The 15,258-nt window shown below is 38.6% G+C and overlaps 1 non-coding gene across 1 annotated transcript; it reads right to left on the bottom strand.

The window, feature by feature from the left end:
• Positions 1 to 5,623: 5,623 nt before the first annotated feature.
• LOC121210629 (small nucleolar RNA R71) lies at positions 5,624 to 5,730 on the bottom strand. The gene has a single exon (XR_005905743.1). It is a non-coding gene; the product is annotated as a small nucleolar RNA R71 (small nucleolar RNA).
• Between the last annotated feature and the right edge of the window lie 9,528 nt (positions 5,731 to 15,258).

Below are 15,258 nucleotides of genomic sequence, written 5' to 3'. Positions count from 1 at the left end.
ATTAAGCATTTGGATACAAACTCGGAGATATCTCTTTTCATTCTGTTCCACCAATACATTTTTTCAGGTCATTATACATTTTTGTACTGCCCAGGTGAATTGACAAGCAACCACTATGTGCTTCGTGCAAGATCTTTTGAATCAACTCATCATTTTTTGGTACAAAAATCTGATCTTTAAACATCAAGCAACCATCAGAATCGATTCTGAAATCTGATCCTATATTAGCCTCACATTGCTTCCTCTGGGCTTGCAAATCTTTGTCACTTTTTTGAGCTTCACAAATCTCTTGAACAAATATCGGTCTTGCTCTCAACTCTGCTAGAATGGAACCATTGTCAGACACCGTCAACTGAGTATTCATAGCTCTCAAAGCAAGCAACGACTTTCTACTCAAGGCATCGACAACCACATTCGCTTTCCTCGGATGGTAGTCAATCACAAGCTCGTAATCTTTCAATAATTCTAACCATCTTCGCTGTCCCAAATTCAAGTCTTTCTGTGACATGATAAATGCCAAATTATATATATTTTTAGCCCAAATACTTAGCATATTTATGGATGTTTATTACTAGATTTGTGGATTTTAGTGCTCTTAATCCGGTTATTTCATGTTTTGTACTCAGGAGAGCACCAAGAGTCAAAAGGAGCCAAAAACGAGCCAAAAAGGGACAAAATAGACCAAATCGAGAAAATGACACGGCCTAAGCCTTGCCACACGGGCAACTCACAGGCCTGTGTCTTTCGAGGGTGTCGACCAAGGCTTTCACGATTCACATGGCCTGGCCATTGACCCACATGGCTGTGTACAATTTAACAGATCGAACACGACCTGGCAATCACGTCACACGGTCATGGCACACGGGCATGTCCCTTTTTCAAAGAATTGTATTTTACACGGAAAAAGGGTACTTAGGGAAGAAGAAAGCCAATCCAAAGCCTATATAAACACCCTAAGTATGACTTAGAAGGGGGCCTCTCTCTCCAGAACTTTTCTGGAATATAGACCACACGCCAGGAATTACTTGAAGAAAGTCAGACGATCTATCCCAAAAGCCAGAGCTACTCCAAGACTGAAGATCTCTCTCAGAATTCCGTCGGGGGTTTTAGAGTTTTCTTTATATTTTGTTATTTTCATACTTTTGAGATGTACTCTTATTTTATTATGAACTAAACCCTTTATGTAACGCCCCAATTTTCGGGAATTCTGTGAATGTTGGCAAAATTTCATGCTTTGATTTTGTCATTTGTGAGTGAAATTATGAAATAGGACTTATGTGAAAATGTTTGAAAATGCTATAGGATAATTTGTAGTGGCCAAATAAATAGTAGTGCAAAATAGGAGGATTTGCATGTCAAACCTCCCATTTTACAAGAAGTGGCCGGCCATCATGTTGTTGTAGACAATATGTGCACTTGATATCCATAATTTATGGTACAAATTGATAAAAATTGATAATGGGTTAGGTAAATGTTCCATGATGGGCATTTCATGTCTTTTGTATTAAAGAATTAAATTGATGAAATATGAATTTTTATTAAAAGAAAAAGGGGTGAAAAGAACAAAGTTTTATCCATCTTTGTTCATCATAGCCGAAAGTTAGAGAAGAGAAAGGAGAGGAGAAAGCTCTTGAATGTTTGGTCACTTGGGGAAGAAAATTGAAGGTAAGTTCATGGTAGTTTGCTTCTATCTTGATGTTCATGAGTTCTTCTTGATTCTACCTTAACTCTTGAAGCATATTTTGGTTTTTAGTTGTGTTGTGAGCATTTAGTCATGAATTAAAATGAAGGAAATGGTTGTTGTTTCATGTTCTTTTGATGAAAAATGGAAGATAGGTGAAGTTGAGCCAAACAAATGAGCATGCATGTGCCTTAGATGCTAAAGGGAAAAAAATAGGCTAACATGTTGTGCTTTAAAATGATGAAATGGAGATTATACTTAAGTAAAATCATAGATATGTGATGATTGATTGGTGATATACATGTTTAAATAACATGCATACAGGGTATGTGTGAAAGAGTGATTTGGTAATAAATCTGCTTGGGACAGCAGCAGTAACGTGACTTTGGAAAATCACCATAAATTGTGGGAGATGAATTAGAAGCTGAATAAACTATTTAATTAAAGCTTATTGAGTCTAGTTTCAAATGAAATAAACAAGAACATATTTTGAATTCTGTACAATGAGAAATTTGATTCGTAATGAAGAGTGGTCAGATTAGTCAAACAGTGAAACATGGGAAACTTTGAGAAAAATCTGGTATTGATTGGCTAAACCCAAAATTATGAAAATTTTATGGATAGAAGATATATGAGTCTATTTTCAGGGAAAATTAATGGCACTTGATTTGGAGTTTCGTAGCTCCAGTTATAAATGATTTAGTGACTGTTGCTCAGGAAGACAGCTTGCAGTGAAATTATGATTATGTGGTAAACACTGACAAAAATTTGTTAATGAGTTGCTTATTGATTTCTTATAAGCTTACTCTGATCTGTAGGTGTGGTTGGCCGAATATTGTAAGGGGTTAATACATAGTTCGTATCTGAATAGTTAGATTAACGTGTTAGTAATCCAATTGTAGGCGGTTAGTGTGTGGATCTCGTCAGCATATCGTCGCAAACAGGTGTGTAACTAACACCCTCTTATAGACTAGATCGGCACAAGATGAAAAGCTGGTATTTTGAGATCTTGCGAGTGTGTGAATGCTCATTACATTAATAGTTTGATCTATATGGTAAATTAAAGTGATAAGACTGCAGAGTGCGCGATTCTGTGCATTTCGATATTTTTGGGCTTAATGGGCCAAAAACGGGATAATGGGCCAACGGGCCCAAATTTTTAAGAAAACGCGGTAAGTGTTTCTGATCGTACGTAAATGGCTATGTTATGTATGAAAACCTTAAGAATAGTTAAATTACTTGAATACCCCTATGTATGCAAAATTACCATTACACCCCTAGGGTTACTTTTGACTAAAAAGCATGACGATCTGATTCTGTATGATGTATGCCATGATTATATATCTGTTGCATGGGAACTTGGGTTATACTATGGAGGAAGCGTCCTGGTGGCTATGCCACAATTATCTGATCTGGTGGCTCTGCCACATATATCTGTCCTGGTGGCTATGCCACAATTATCTAATCTGGTGGCTCTGCCACATATATCTGTTATGGTGGCTCTACCACAATATCTGTATCTGGTGACTTCGTCACAATAGCTGGCAGCCTCTCTGCGATTTCTGTGGTGTGTAGCGGTTGGGTGGGCCGAGTAGTCTCCCCACATGGTGTAAGGCTGGTACGGGGGTGTTATGGATGAATCTGGTTGGGTTTCTGCATAAACATGTAATATCTGTGCTGTTCTGTTATGGGCCTATGGGCTTTATTCTGAATTCTGTTCTGGGCTAAGGCCAACTTATTCTATTTCTGTGGTTTGAGCTGATATAGGCTATGGTTGGGTTAATTTACATACTGAGTTTCCCCAAACTCACCCTTTTTATTTTCATCCACGCAGGTAATCCCCAACCATAGTGGGCTTGGAGCTGTGAGGGAATTCGGAGTGGCCACCCGTTCTGAAAGTCTGATTTTCTTCTGGTGAACTGGACATCCTTTTATTTACATTTGAAGTTTTGGGTTTTTAAATGTAATAAGGCCGCTTAATTATCTTTGATGGTTTTAATATGTAGTACTAAGATAGGTATTACTTATTTTAACTATTGAAATTGGATAGCTTTAGGGCGCGTTTTCAAAAACAACAATTGATTTCAAAATAACACGACAACAAGCAAAGCTTCCGCAATGAAAGTATTTTCCAAAATTAATCACTTTTCCTAAAAATGACTTAATCAAATCGGTTTCCTAGAAATATCCATGACGTTAAGGTGTGGCAATGGCGGTATGCATGTCTAGGATTGGATCCGAAGGGAGCTTGGTACTCAAGCAGTCCAATGGACTCACCACTTCTTTTCCGGTTTCCTACCTGGTGCACAGCTTCCATTCACTTTAACCTATAATGAAATTATCTTTTAAAACACTAAGTAAGTTTTTCTGGATCAACAATATAAAATGTTTTGAACGCTTCGATGTGGCATGTCGGATCTGGTCATAACGTCTGGGCCGGGTTTGGGGTGTTACACCTTAGATACCTAAGGGGGATGAAACCTATGATGGATATTGTTATTATTATCTGAACTGTATGATAAATACTTGATTTGTTCTTAATTATGTGTTTTTAATGCTTGAGTTAAAATTTCGGGTATTAATTCATGATTTGATGTGCTTATGCAGAGGAGCAAAAGTCCCTGTCTAAGAGTAGATTTGGCATAATTAAGCGGAGTTGATCGAACGCCTAGAAATAGGGTTACGAGATTTTGCCGGATTAAGGTGAAACCTAATATGGGAGTCCATAGATCGATTTACTGCTTCCCTAGGGGTTTTAATTAGAAAGAGATTTCAATTAATTCAACTGAGGGTAGACATTATTAGTCTCGAAAGAGATAATAATATAGGTTACGGAGTCTCACGGATCAAGTCAAGTGAATAAATCGTCTGGTTCAGAGTCAGATAACAAGTAAAATCTAGGTGGATTCCTCCTTGGGTGTCGTCTTTATCAATTACTCTTCTTCAAGTCTTTTTCCAAATTTTCTATTTGCTTTAGTTTAATTAGTTAATTATTTTAGTTAATCAATTTAATAAACAACCCCTCTTTATTTCTAGGTTAAATAATAAAAAGATAGTTATTACTAGTACTTTTAGTTCCCTTGGATACGATATCCCGGTCTTGCCATTACTATACTATTGTTCGATAAGTGCGCTTGCCTTTTTGTCTTGATAATAGTTAGTCTAGGTTTGATCTTCATTATAAATATTTATTACTTGTTACGAATCACGCGATCAAGTTTTTGGCGCCGCTGTTGGAGAACTAAGATATTAGGAACACTAAATTTTTATTACTTTAGCCATTTAATTTTCTTGCAATTTAATTTAATTTAATTATTATTATTATTAATTAATTTCATTTTTCTTTCTCTTGGCAGGTTTTTATAGTTGATTTCTAGAAGAAACCCGTCAGGACCATTACTTTTTGACGAAGAAATCGATCGTATAGTTCGCAGAAACCAGAGAGAAATAAGGCGCAGCTTAAAATACACGGAAAATGAGCAAGAAGACGATACTCAACCCCCAACCAAAGAGATAGCTGAAAATCAAGGCAATCAGCTACCTCCTGCAATTGCGGCTAATCAAAATCCTGCTCCACGCACTATGTATGATTATGCTAAACCTTCTTTAACAGGAACTAAATCTGGCATAGTTAGACCTGCTGTAGCTGTAAATATTTTTGAACTAAAACCTAACACAATTCAAATGATATAGCAGTTTGTTCACTTTGATGGTTTGTAGGATGAAGATCCCAAAGCTCACTTAGCAAACTTTCTGGAATTTTGCGATACATTTAAAATCAATGGCATTTTTTATGATGCCATACGTCTTCGGTTGTTTCCCTTTTCATTGAGGAGCAAAGCTAAACAGTGGTTGAACTTGTTACCACGAGGGTCAATTACTACTTGGGAACAAATGACCAAAAAATTTATACTAAAATATTTTCTGCCGGCTAAAATAGCTAAATTATGTAATGATATCTCTTCTTTTGTGCAGATGGATTTAGAAACACTTTACGATGCATGGGAAAGATACAAGGACTTACTAAGAAGGTGCCCTCACCATGGGTTACCGCTTTGGTTTCAAGTATAAACATTCCACAATGGTCTGAATCCCTCGACTCGGCAAATGGTTGACGCAGCTGCTGGCAGAACCATCAATAATAAAACACCGGAAGATGCCTATGAATTTATAGAGGAGATGTCACTAAAGAACTATCAGTGGCAAGTTATGACGACAAAGCCAACGAAAACAATCGGCGTTTATAACGTCGACTCAGTTACCATGCTCTCTAATCAGGTAGAACTTCTCAATAAAAAGATTGACGGTTTACTTAGTTCTACACAGGTACACCCAGTAATGAGGTGTGACTCAAATGGACAAGGTGTGCATACAGAATATCAATCCTTCACTCCTACAACCGAAGAGGAACAAGTCAACTAAATGGGTAACAATAACTTTAGATCTCAAAATAACCCATACAGTAATACTTATAATGCAGGTTGGAAGAACCACCCAAATTTCTCCTGGGGTGGTCAAGGAAATCAAAAAGCCACAAAATCCTCAGAGTTTTCAATAGCCACCTTATCAACAAAAAAAGAAGCCAAACCTTTAAGAGATGCTCTCAATGTTTATTTCGGTATCGGAAACTCGTTTTTAGAACACTGAGATAGCACTTAAGAATCAACAAGCATCGATCCAAGGGCTCGAAACTCAGATCGGCCAGCTTTCTAAACTAATCTCCAAATGGCACAAGGTAGCTTGCCAAGTAACACTGAACCTAACCCAAGGGCACAGCTCAACACAATTAATATCCAAAATGACGAAGAATTCGTTGAGCCTGACCCAGAACCGAGGCAAGAAACAGTGGAAAACAAAGGGAGAGATGAGGTAGATCAAAATACAAACAAACTAGTGACTGTCGAATATAAACCTCGTGTGCCCTACCCTAACGCGACAAGGAAAGATCGCTCAGATGAACAATTCGATAAATTCCTCAAACTTTTAAAAAAATTGCATATTGACTTACCATTTATTGAAGCTTTGTCGCAGATGCCAAATGCAATGAAATTTTTAAAAGAGCTTTTAGTAAATAAGCAGAAGTTGGACGAAGCGTCACATGTGGAGTTAAACGCAGTCTGCTCAGCTATTCTACAAAATAAGTTACCCCACAAATTGAAAGATCCAGGGTGTTTTACAATTCCTTGCTTATTTGGTAGTTTAGATATAAGTCATGCATTAGCTGATTTAGGGGCTAGTATTAACGTCATGCCTTACAAAATGTTTAAGCAACTAGGTCTTGGGAAACCTAAACAAACTAGGATGAGCACTCAATTGGCAGATAAAACTATAAGATTTCCTAGGGGTATTATTGAAGATGTAGATAAAACTATAAGATTTCCTAGGGGTATTATTGAAGATGTACTAGTGAAAGTAGATAAATTCATATTTACCGTTGATTTCGTTGTTCTAGACATAGAGGAGGATAATAACACCCCTTTGATTTTAGGGAGACCCTTTTTAGCAACTGCTAAAACAATTATTGATGTTGGCACAGGTGAGCTTACACTCTGTGTGGGAGACGAAACGATCACCCTTCAAGCTCGTACTTCTGGCATCACATCGAACAATAAAGGTAATGGTCCACACCAGTCTACTAAAACTAACAATATGAAACAACCTGTCTTGCAGAAATTAAGTTTCAAAGAAGTTCGCGAGCCATGTTCCAGCAATGATAAAGGACACATTCATGAAGAACGAAGGCTACGGATAGAGGAGCTAGATGAATGGCGAGCACACAAACCAAGAACACTTGATAAACCAAAACTATGCCAAAATAAGCCCGATACCTCTCCAAATCAACTTAAGGTTGGTGATAGAGTCTTACTAGATGCTGCAGACCCCTACATTTCACTATCACGCCGAATGAGGAAATCCCTCTTACGATACTTAGCATTTTTCCATTCGGTACGGTGGAGGTGAGTCATCCTAGGTTCGGCACTTTTAAGGTAAACAACACCTTATTAAAACCTTATTTTGATAAGATTGATAGCAGGAATGAGGAGTATAAACTCCTCAAACTACCCTGACCATTCACTAGATAGGTAAGTCGAGCTTAGACTATAAATAAGTGCTTCTCGGGAGGCAACCCGAGCACTAACATATTTTGATTTTTTTTATTTTTTTTGTTTCTAACACTTTAAATAATTAAATTTAACTTTGAATCACAAAGTTTTTCAACCCACACGGCCAGGCACACGGGTGTGCCTAAAACCGTGGCCAAGTAGGGAAAGAAACACAATCATACGATACGGCCGTGTGGAAGCAGGACATGATTTCCCTAAAACACAGGATGCGATAAATCCCCACGGCCGTGCAACATGGCCGTGAGTTACACAGGATGCGATAAATCCCCACGGCCGTGCAACATGGCCGTGAGTGAACTTGATAGGTGAATACGGGCGTGGGAATGGAAAAACACGAGTGTGCCAGGGGCAAGGCTCAATTCTGTTTCTTCGACACGGGCATGAGACACGCCCGTGCCGTGAAGCCGTGGACAACAATACACGGGCGTGGTACCCTAACACACGGGCGTGGGAGAAGTGAACAAGGCTAGGCACGACCATGCAATATGGTAGTGTGCCACACACGCCCAAGGCACACGGGCGTAGGATAGTAGCCGGGCACGACCTAAATTTCAAAATTTGAAAAGCACGGGCTCACTTTCAGAGTGCACGGGCGTGGCCCTAGGCCGTGTGTACCTCCCCTATTTAAGAAAATCACTGTTCATTTTCTTCTACCTTTCAAAACCCTAGCCGAAATCTCCCATTCTCCACATCCTAATCCCTATTCTAGCCACCATTCCCCAAATTCTCACTCCTCCAACCCCCAAACCACCTTAAAATCCACTTTTCCTGCATCAATCCTCTCTTTCCCCTCTCTTTTCCCTCCATTTTTCCTCCACACGGCTAAAAACCCACGCCACACACCCGTGCTCGCCACCAACACGCCCGTGCGCCACCCTACAATAGCCTTTGGTTCACTTTCTCAACCTTGTTTTTCCAATTTGTGTTGCTACATTAGTATTCTATATGCTTTACAAAGATATTGTTAATATCACCAATTTGTTCTAAATAAGTTAGGAATTTTCTTTAGTATTTCTATATTTGAATTGTTAAAGTTACTAAATAGCATATACTAGTTTTAGGATTCTTGCTTAATTGATGATGCATCCTTGATTCCAGTAAATTTTTCTGAATAATCATATGAATTTTTCACCCCTCGCTTGATATCGTTAAATGTTAACATATCATGGACCTACTATATCAATGCTTATACATTTTCAGGTCCATTATGTCATTATCGAGAGGAAAGAAGGCCGCGATCCCATCCTTAAAGAGACGTAGGGGACTGGATTCTTCCTCGGTACGTGCTACAGCTAAAGTTCGGCACCCATTCCTTGAGTTTCGACAAGCTTTGCAAGAGGAGCTATTTCAAATACTACGCGCGCGACCCCTCACTACAGGTCGCTGTATCGACTGGGCTGCCATGGAGCAAGTCCAGCTAGCTGATGCCATCCACACCTTCTTTTCCACAGACCCATGGGAACGGTTCTTTGCTATTACCGAGCCCACTTATTTAGAGCTAACTTTAGAATTATGCTCTACTTTTCATTTATAGGTGGTGATGACAAACAATGACGACCCCGATACTATTCACTTCTGATTAGGCGGTCTAGTTCGCGTGATGAGTGTCCCAGAGTTTGGAGTCACTCTAGGACTTTACACCGATGAGTTTATGGAGGAGGAGGACATGAATGCACTACCACTCAATATCCACATTTCTCCCTCCTTGTGCTGGAAAGCTTTGGCACCACTCTCTTCCACCTACGACCCTAGCGGTTCGAAGACCTCAGCTTTCGCCCCTTCCCTACGCTATCTCTATGCCATATTGGCACACACCTTAACCAAAAAGAGAGAGAGCACCGGCGTCGTCAATACCCACGACGCTTACTATTTATGGTGCATGGCGAACGCACACATGACTGACTTGGCAAACTTCATTGCTTTCACCATTCGCCATCAGACCGGCATCAGAAGGGAGTAATCTCTATCGGCCCCTACGTGACACGCCTTGCCAGACACTTCGGCCGCCTCAACACCGTGGCCCAGTCATCAGCGGTTACACTGATAGGTTAGATGTCCCCACAGGGCATCACGACTATGTTACACATGATGATGATCAAGCGCCGACGTGGGACCGATCCTCCTCAGTACCGTCTCACTCATGCCATTGACGAGGAGAATCTTGAGGAAATTCCTGATGATGTCCCCCCACAGCACGAGGAGCCTTCTACCACGCCACCTAGGGAACGACCAGTTCATGCGGCTGCTTCATTGGCACACCTTTCTGACTGACTCGCTCACTTCGAGCAATATTGCACTACACAGTTCGAGATGATTCATGAGCGGGATCGGTGACGTAATAGACAGATGGACGACATGCAGGCCATGATGCAGCAGCTATGCTAACACTTTTACATCGCCAATCCAGCACCACCACCTGAGGACCCTACTGACGAGGATCATTGAATCCTCTTATCTTTTTATTTTTATTTTTATTTTTATTATTATTTCAAATTTATTATTTTTTGTTGAAAGACATATCTATATTAATAAATTTTACTTTCTTCATTTTTCTGGTATTTCTGACAAGTAATCCCACTATGCTCTCTTCCACACCAACTTTTAATAAGCTCTTCATGATTCTACAGACTTCCAAGCAAAGCTACTAGGAATATTTTATGGAATGGGGAAACAAATAGGGAACGCTACCCAATGAGTGTCATGTTCGATGGCCCAATTTCTTCATCTAGCCAAGAACAGTGGCACCTACCACCTTCCCCAAACACTCTAGCCTTAGAATCAAGCTCCGCATCCATATAACAGGGAGTTCCACCTCCTTCCCTCTTATGATTTTCTTTATTTTTAATAGTCTATCTTTGTACATTGAGGGCAATGTACATCTTAAGTGTGGGGGGGGTGAACATGAACATGATGCCTAACTTTTTGCATTATTCTCAAATCCCTGAATTTAATCTTGTGTTTAAGTGATTTTATCATAATATTGATCGAATGAATTCTGATTGATCTATAATTATTGATGATATGTCATGAATTAGACCATGGGAATTATGCATGATTATTTGATTATAGGACATTTGTAACACCCCTTACCCATGTTCTAAGCCGGAATAAGGTACGGAATATTACAGATCACGAAAACATGAATTCACACATTTACCTGATCTTACGTAAATAATTTCTCTAGCTTGAACAAAAATAGATAACATTAACATATATACATAAGTACAAGTAAATTATCAAATTTTGAAAAGTAATATTTTAAAACAAATTAATTATGACACATAACAAAATGATTCAGCCCTCTATACATGCCATAATTCCAAAATAGTATTTACAAAATACCAAAAAGTATTGATAGTGTAACGCCCCAATTTTTAGGTTTTCTGTGTTTCTATGATTTTTAAAATTTGTGTGTGTTCTGGTTGGTTAATATATATATATATATATTAGTAGGTTAGTGGGCCTTTGGAAGGCCCAAACTTAAGTTAAATTCGTGGTAGTCTTCAGAATTTTAATTTTATGAACAGGTGATGCAATTGGCGTTTGGGCCTTTAAGAGTAAAGGGGTAAAAGATGACACAAAAAGGAGTGTGGTGTAGTGGCAATGTGCCACCACTTATGGGACAAGGAAGTGACGCGATAGAGGAAGCAAGGGGTCCAAGGTTCAAGTCTTGGCTCTTGCAATATATTTTGGTTTTTCTTTTCAATAAATCTGGAGGCAAGTAGGTGCGCTTTAAAGTTTAATATGTTGGATTTATGACACAAATGAGTTGATAGTCTAGTGGTGGTGGCGTGAGTTGGCATGTGAGAGGACTTTGGTTCGAATCCCTTGGCACGCAAAGGTTGGTTATTTTGCTATGTTAGGACGGCAAGAGTTGGTGTTGGCTTTAAACTCTGGTGATGGAGGGATCCCACATCGGGAAGCTAACATAAGAGTAGATGGAGAGCTGGCTTTAAATAGAGCAAACCATGAGGAGAGTAGGCATACCCTTCTTGGCTGATCCCTTTCGCTTTGTGACGTGTTCGTTTGGGTTGGGCGTCAGCTAAGAGTGTTTGGAGCGCGGATTAACTGCAGTCTCCTAATAGGATTATCGCACGGGTGATATCGTCATCAATCGTCATCAACCAGGTGTGTAAACGACACCCTCCCTTAGACTGAATCGGTAAAAGCTGAAATACTGAAACTTGGTATTTTGTGAACTCGCGAGCGTGCGAGCGCTCGTGAGACAGTTGTTAATGAATATGGTGCATTTGGATGATTAGAGTTTAGAGTGTGCATTTTCGTGCACAACAGTATTTTTGGGCTTAATGGGCCGAAAACGGGCCAATGGGCCAACGGGCCCACTTTGGTAAAAAGATGAGGTAAGTACTTCTGATTACCTGGTAAATGTTAGAATGAGCATGAAACCTTAGCAATAGGTAATAATTACTGAAATACCCTTATGCATGCAAAATTACAATTTTACCCCTAGGGTTATTTTTCTTCTGAAAAGCATGATGTTCTATTTCTGTATACGTATTCCATGACATATTATTTCTGTTGCATGGGACATGGGTTTATATTGATAGAGGAAGCGTTCTGGCAGCCTCGCTGCAATCTGGTGGCCTTGCCACATATATCTGTTCTGGTGACTTCGTCACAATATCTGGCAGCCTCGCTGCAATCTGGTGGCTTCGCCACATATATATATCTGTTCTGGTGGCCTAGCTATAAAATCTGTATCTGGTGATTTTGTCACAATATCTGGCAGCTTCGCTGCAATTTCTGTGGTGTGTAGCGGTTGGGTGGGTCGAGTAGTCTCCCCACATGGTGTAAGGTTGGTACGGGGGTGTTATGGATGGCTCTGGGTTGGGATTTTTGCATTCATGATATATTTGTTTTGTATCTGCTATGGGCCTATGGGTTTCATTCTGATATCTGTATTGGGCCAAGGCCCAGATAAGTCTGACTCTGAGGTTTGATTTGTTTTGGGCTATGGTTGGGTTATGTTACACACTGAGTTTACCGAACTCACCCTTTATTTTCATCTCTGCAGGAAATCCCCAACCATAGTGGGCTTGGAGCTGTGAGGGATTTGGAGTGGCCACATCATCTGCAAAGTTGGTTTTTTAAGTTAGTTTATTTTTATTATTTTTATATTCTGATTCAATTTTGGGTTTTAAGTTGTAATAAGGCCGCTATTTAAATTTCTTTTTTCTGCTATGGTTATATTTTCTGATTATATTTATACTATGACGAAATTGCTAGTGTTAGGCTGCGCGGGTTTTCAAAATTAATGAACGTTTTCAAGACTCAACAAGTACAACAAATGGATAGCCTAAAGATTGATAAACCAGCTTTTCATTCAACCGCTGCTTTTATAAAGACCACCCCAATCACTTAAACCAGCGAATTCATACTAAGTCGTAAGTCCATGTGACACGTCAGATCTGGCCATAACGTTTGGGCCGGGTTTGGGGTGTTACAGATAGTGTGGATGGGTCTTCGACGATCTCCAAATCTCGAGCTAGCTTAGTAATTCTATAAGACAAGAAAAAGAAAAGAAGGTAAGCATATAGCTTAGTAAGTAAGTACGAAATTGATATTCAATTTATCAAAGTAAAACAATCATACTAGTATATAATCACATATTCAGGACAGGCTATTTTCTGGAGTCCCGGTTTAAAAAAAATCATATCTTGAGATACAAAACTCAAAATCCAATTCCGTAAATTTTCCCTAAAACTAGACTCATATGCCTACTTATAATTTTTTTCTATAATTTTTGGTCGGGTAAATTAGTACAGTTTATTAGTTAAAGTGTCCCCTATTTTAGGGTTCGACTACTCTGACCCCTGTGCACTACGAACCAAATTTCTCCCTGTACAGAATTCCAACGACCAAAATGTTTGTTTCCCTTAAAAATAGACTCAATAAGGAATCCATGAATGTAAAGTATGACTATTAATAATTTTTGTACAATTTATGGTGAATTTCTAAAGTCAAAATAGGGGATCTCAAATTCATTCAGACCCTGTTTCACAAGAATTTAAATATCACACAATATAGAATTCTTTTGCTTCCCATGTTTCTTTTATGTGAAAATAGACTCATTAATCTTTATTTTCATATATCATTTGCATTTTTATTCAACTTCCACGATTTTTGGTAAATTTTTAAAATCATGTAACTGCTGCTGTCCAACACTGTTTTATTTCTAACATTCACTATTGCATAATTTCACCTAGTCCTTTTTGTTATACCAGAATTCACTCAATTATCGAGCACATAGCTCCTAACTTTTCATAAACATAAATTTTCACATATCCACCTTATAATAACTTTCACATATTACCACTTTATCGATTTTCCCCGTTGAACTCAACAGAAAAATAACAAATATACCATTGTTTACACATATTTCCCCTTTCCACACTTATAGTCGAAGCTATCTGGTACGCATAGTAGCCTGCACTTAGTATTACACATGCGACCAACAATCTGGTACACGTAGTAGCCTGCATTTAGTACTACACATGTGACCTCACCATCTGATACACGTAGTAGCCTGCACTTAGTACTACACACGTGATCTAAGTCATTGAGTACGCATAGTAGCCTGTACTTAGTACTACACATGCGACTTAATAGTATGGTACACGTAGTAGCCTGTACTTAGTACTACACACGTGTATTCACAATGGATCATTCGTATTGTTCCTGTAACGAAGGTTCAACCGAAAAATCTTTCCTTTTTTACGTTTAACACTTATTCATAATCTAATTAAATTTGCAAGTTTCCATCCTTTAATCATTCTATGGACAGTCACCAATTCATATGATAACAACATAAAATAACATAAAAAAATCGATAAATTATTCATGTACAAACTTACCTCGGTGCAAACTTTAGAAATGTTATAATTTAGTCCGAAAGCTTTTCTTTTCCCCGATCATGATCGATTCCATGTTTTTCTTGACCTATAACAACACATTTAGCTCATTTAACACTCATACTATTTATTTCAATCCAAAAATCACATTATGGAAAAATTATGTTTTTGCCCCCTAGCTTTTGCCCATATTCTTATGTTTTATGACATTCTAAACATTTTTCTCTTCTATAGAAACATCAAATTCTCACTTTAACATATACTTATGAACATTAGGTATTTTTACCGATTAAGCCCTTTTACTCGTTTTCACTCAAAACCGAGTAGCACAAGTTGTCTAACATAATTTAAAACCTCATGTTCTATCATAAAACACCAAAATACACAAATTTCACCTATGGGTATTTTTTCAAATATGAACACTAGGTTGAATTATTGCTAACATAAGCTAAATCGAGTTACCGGGATTTCAAAAACATAAAAATCATTAAAAACGGGGCTTGAAATCACTTACTATGAAGCTTGAAAATTGAAGAAACCCTAGCTATGGAGGAGAGCAAAATTCGGCAGCAACTAATTG

The sequence above is a fragment of the Gossypium hirsutum genome, chromosome A11, assembly GCF_007990345.1.
Source record: "Gossypium hirsutum isolate 1008001.06 chromosome A11, Gossypium_hirsutum_v2.1, whole genome shotgun sequence".
In the NCBI taxonomy this organism is placed as follows: domain Eukaryota; kingdom Viridiplantae; phylum Streptophyta; class Magnoliopsida; order Malvales; family Malvaceae; genus Gossypium; species Gossypium hirsutum.
Note: the sequence above shows the minus strand (reverse complement) of the source record. Positions and strands in the feature narration are given on the sequence as shown.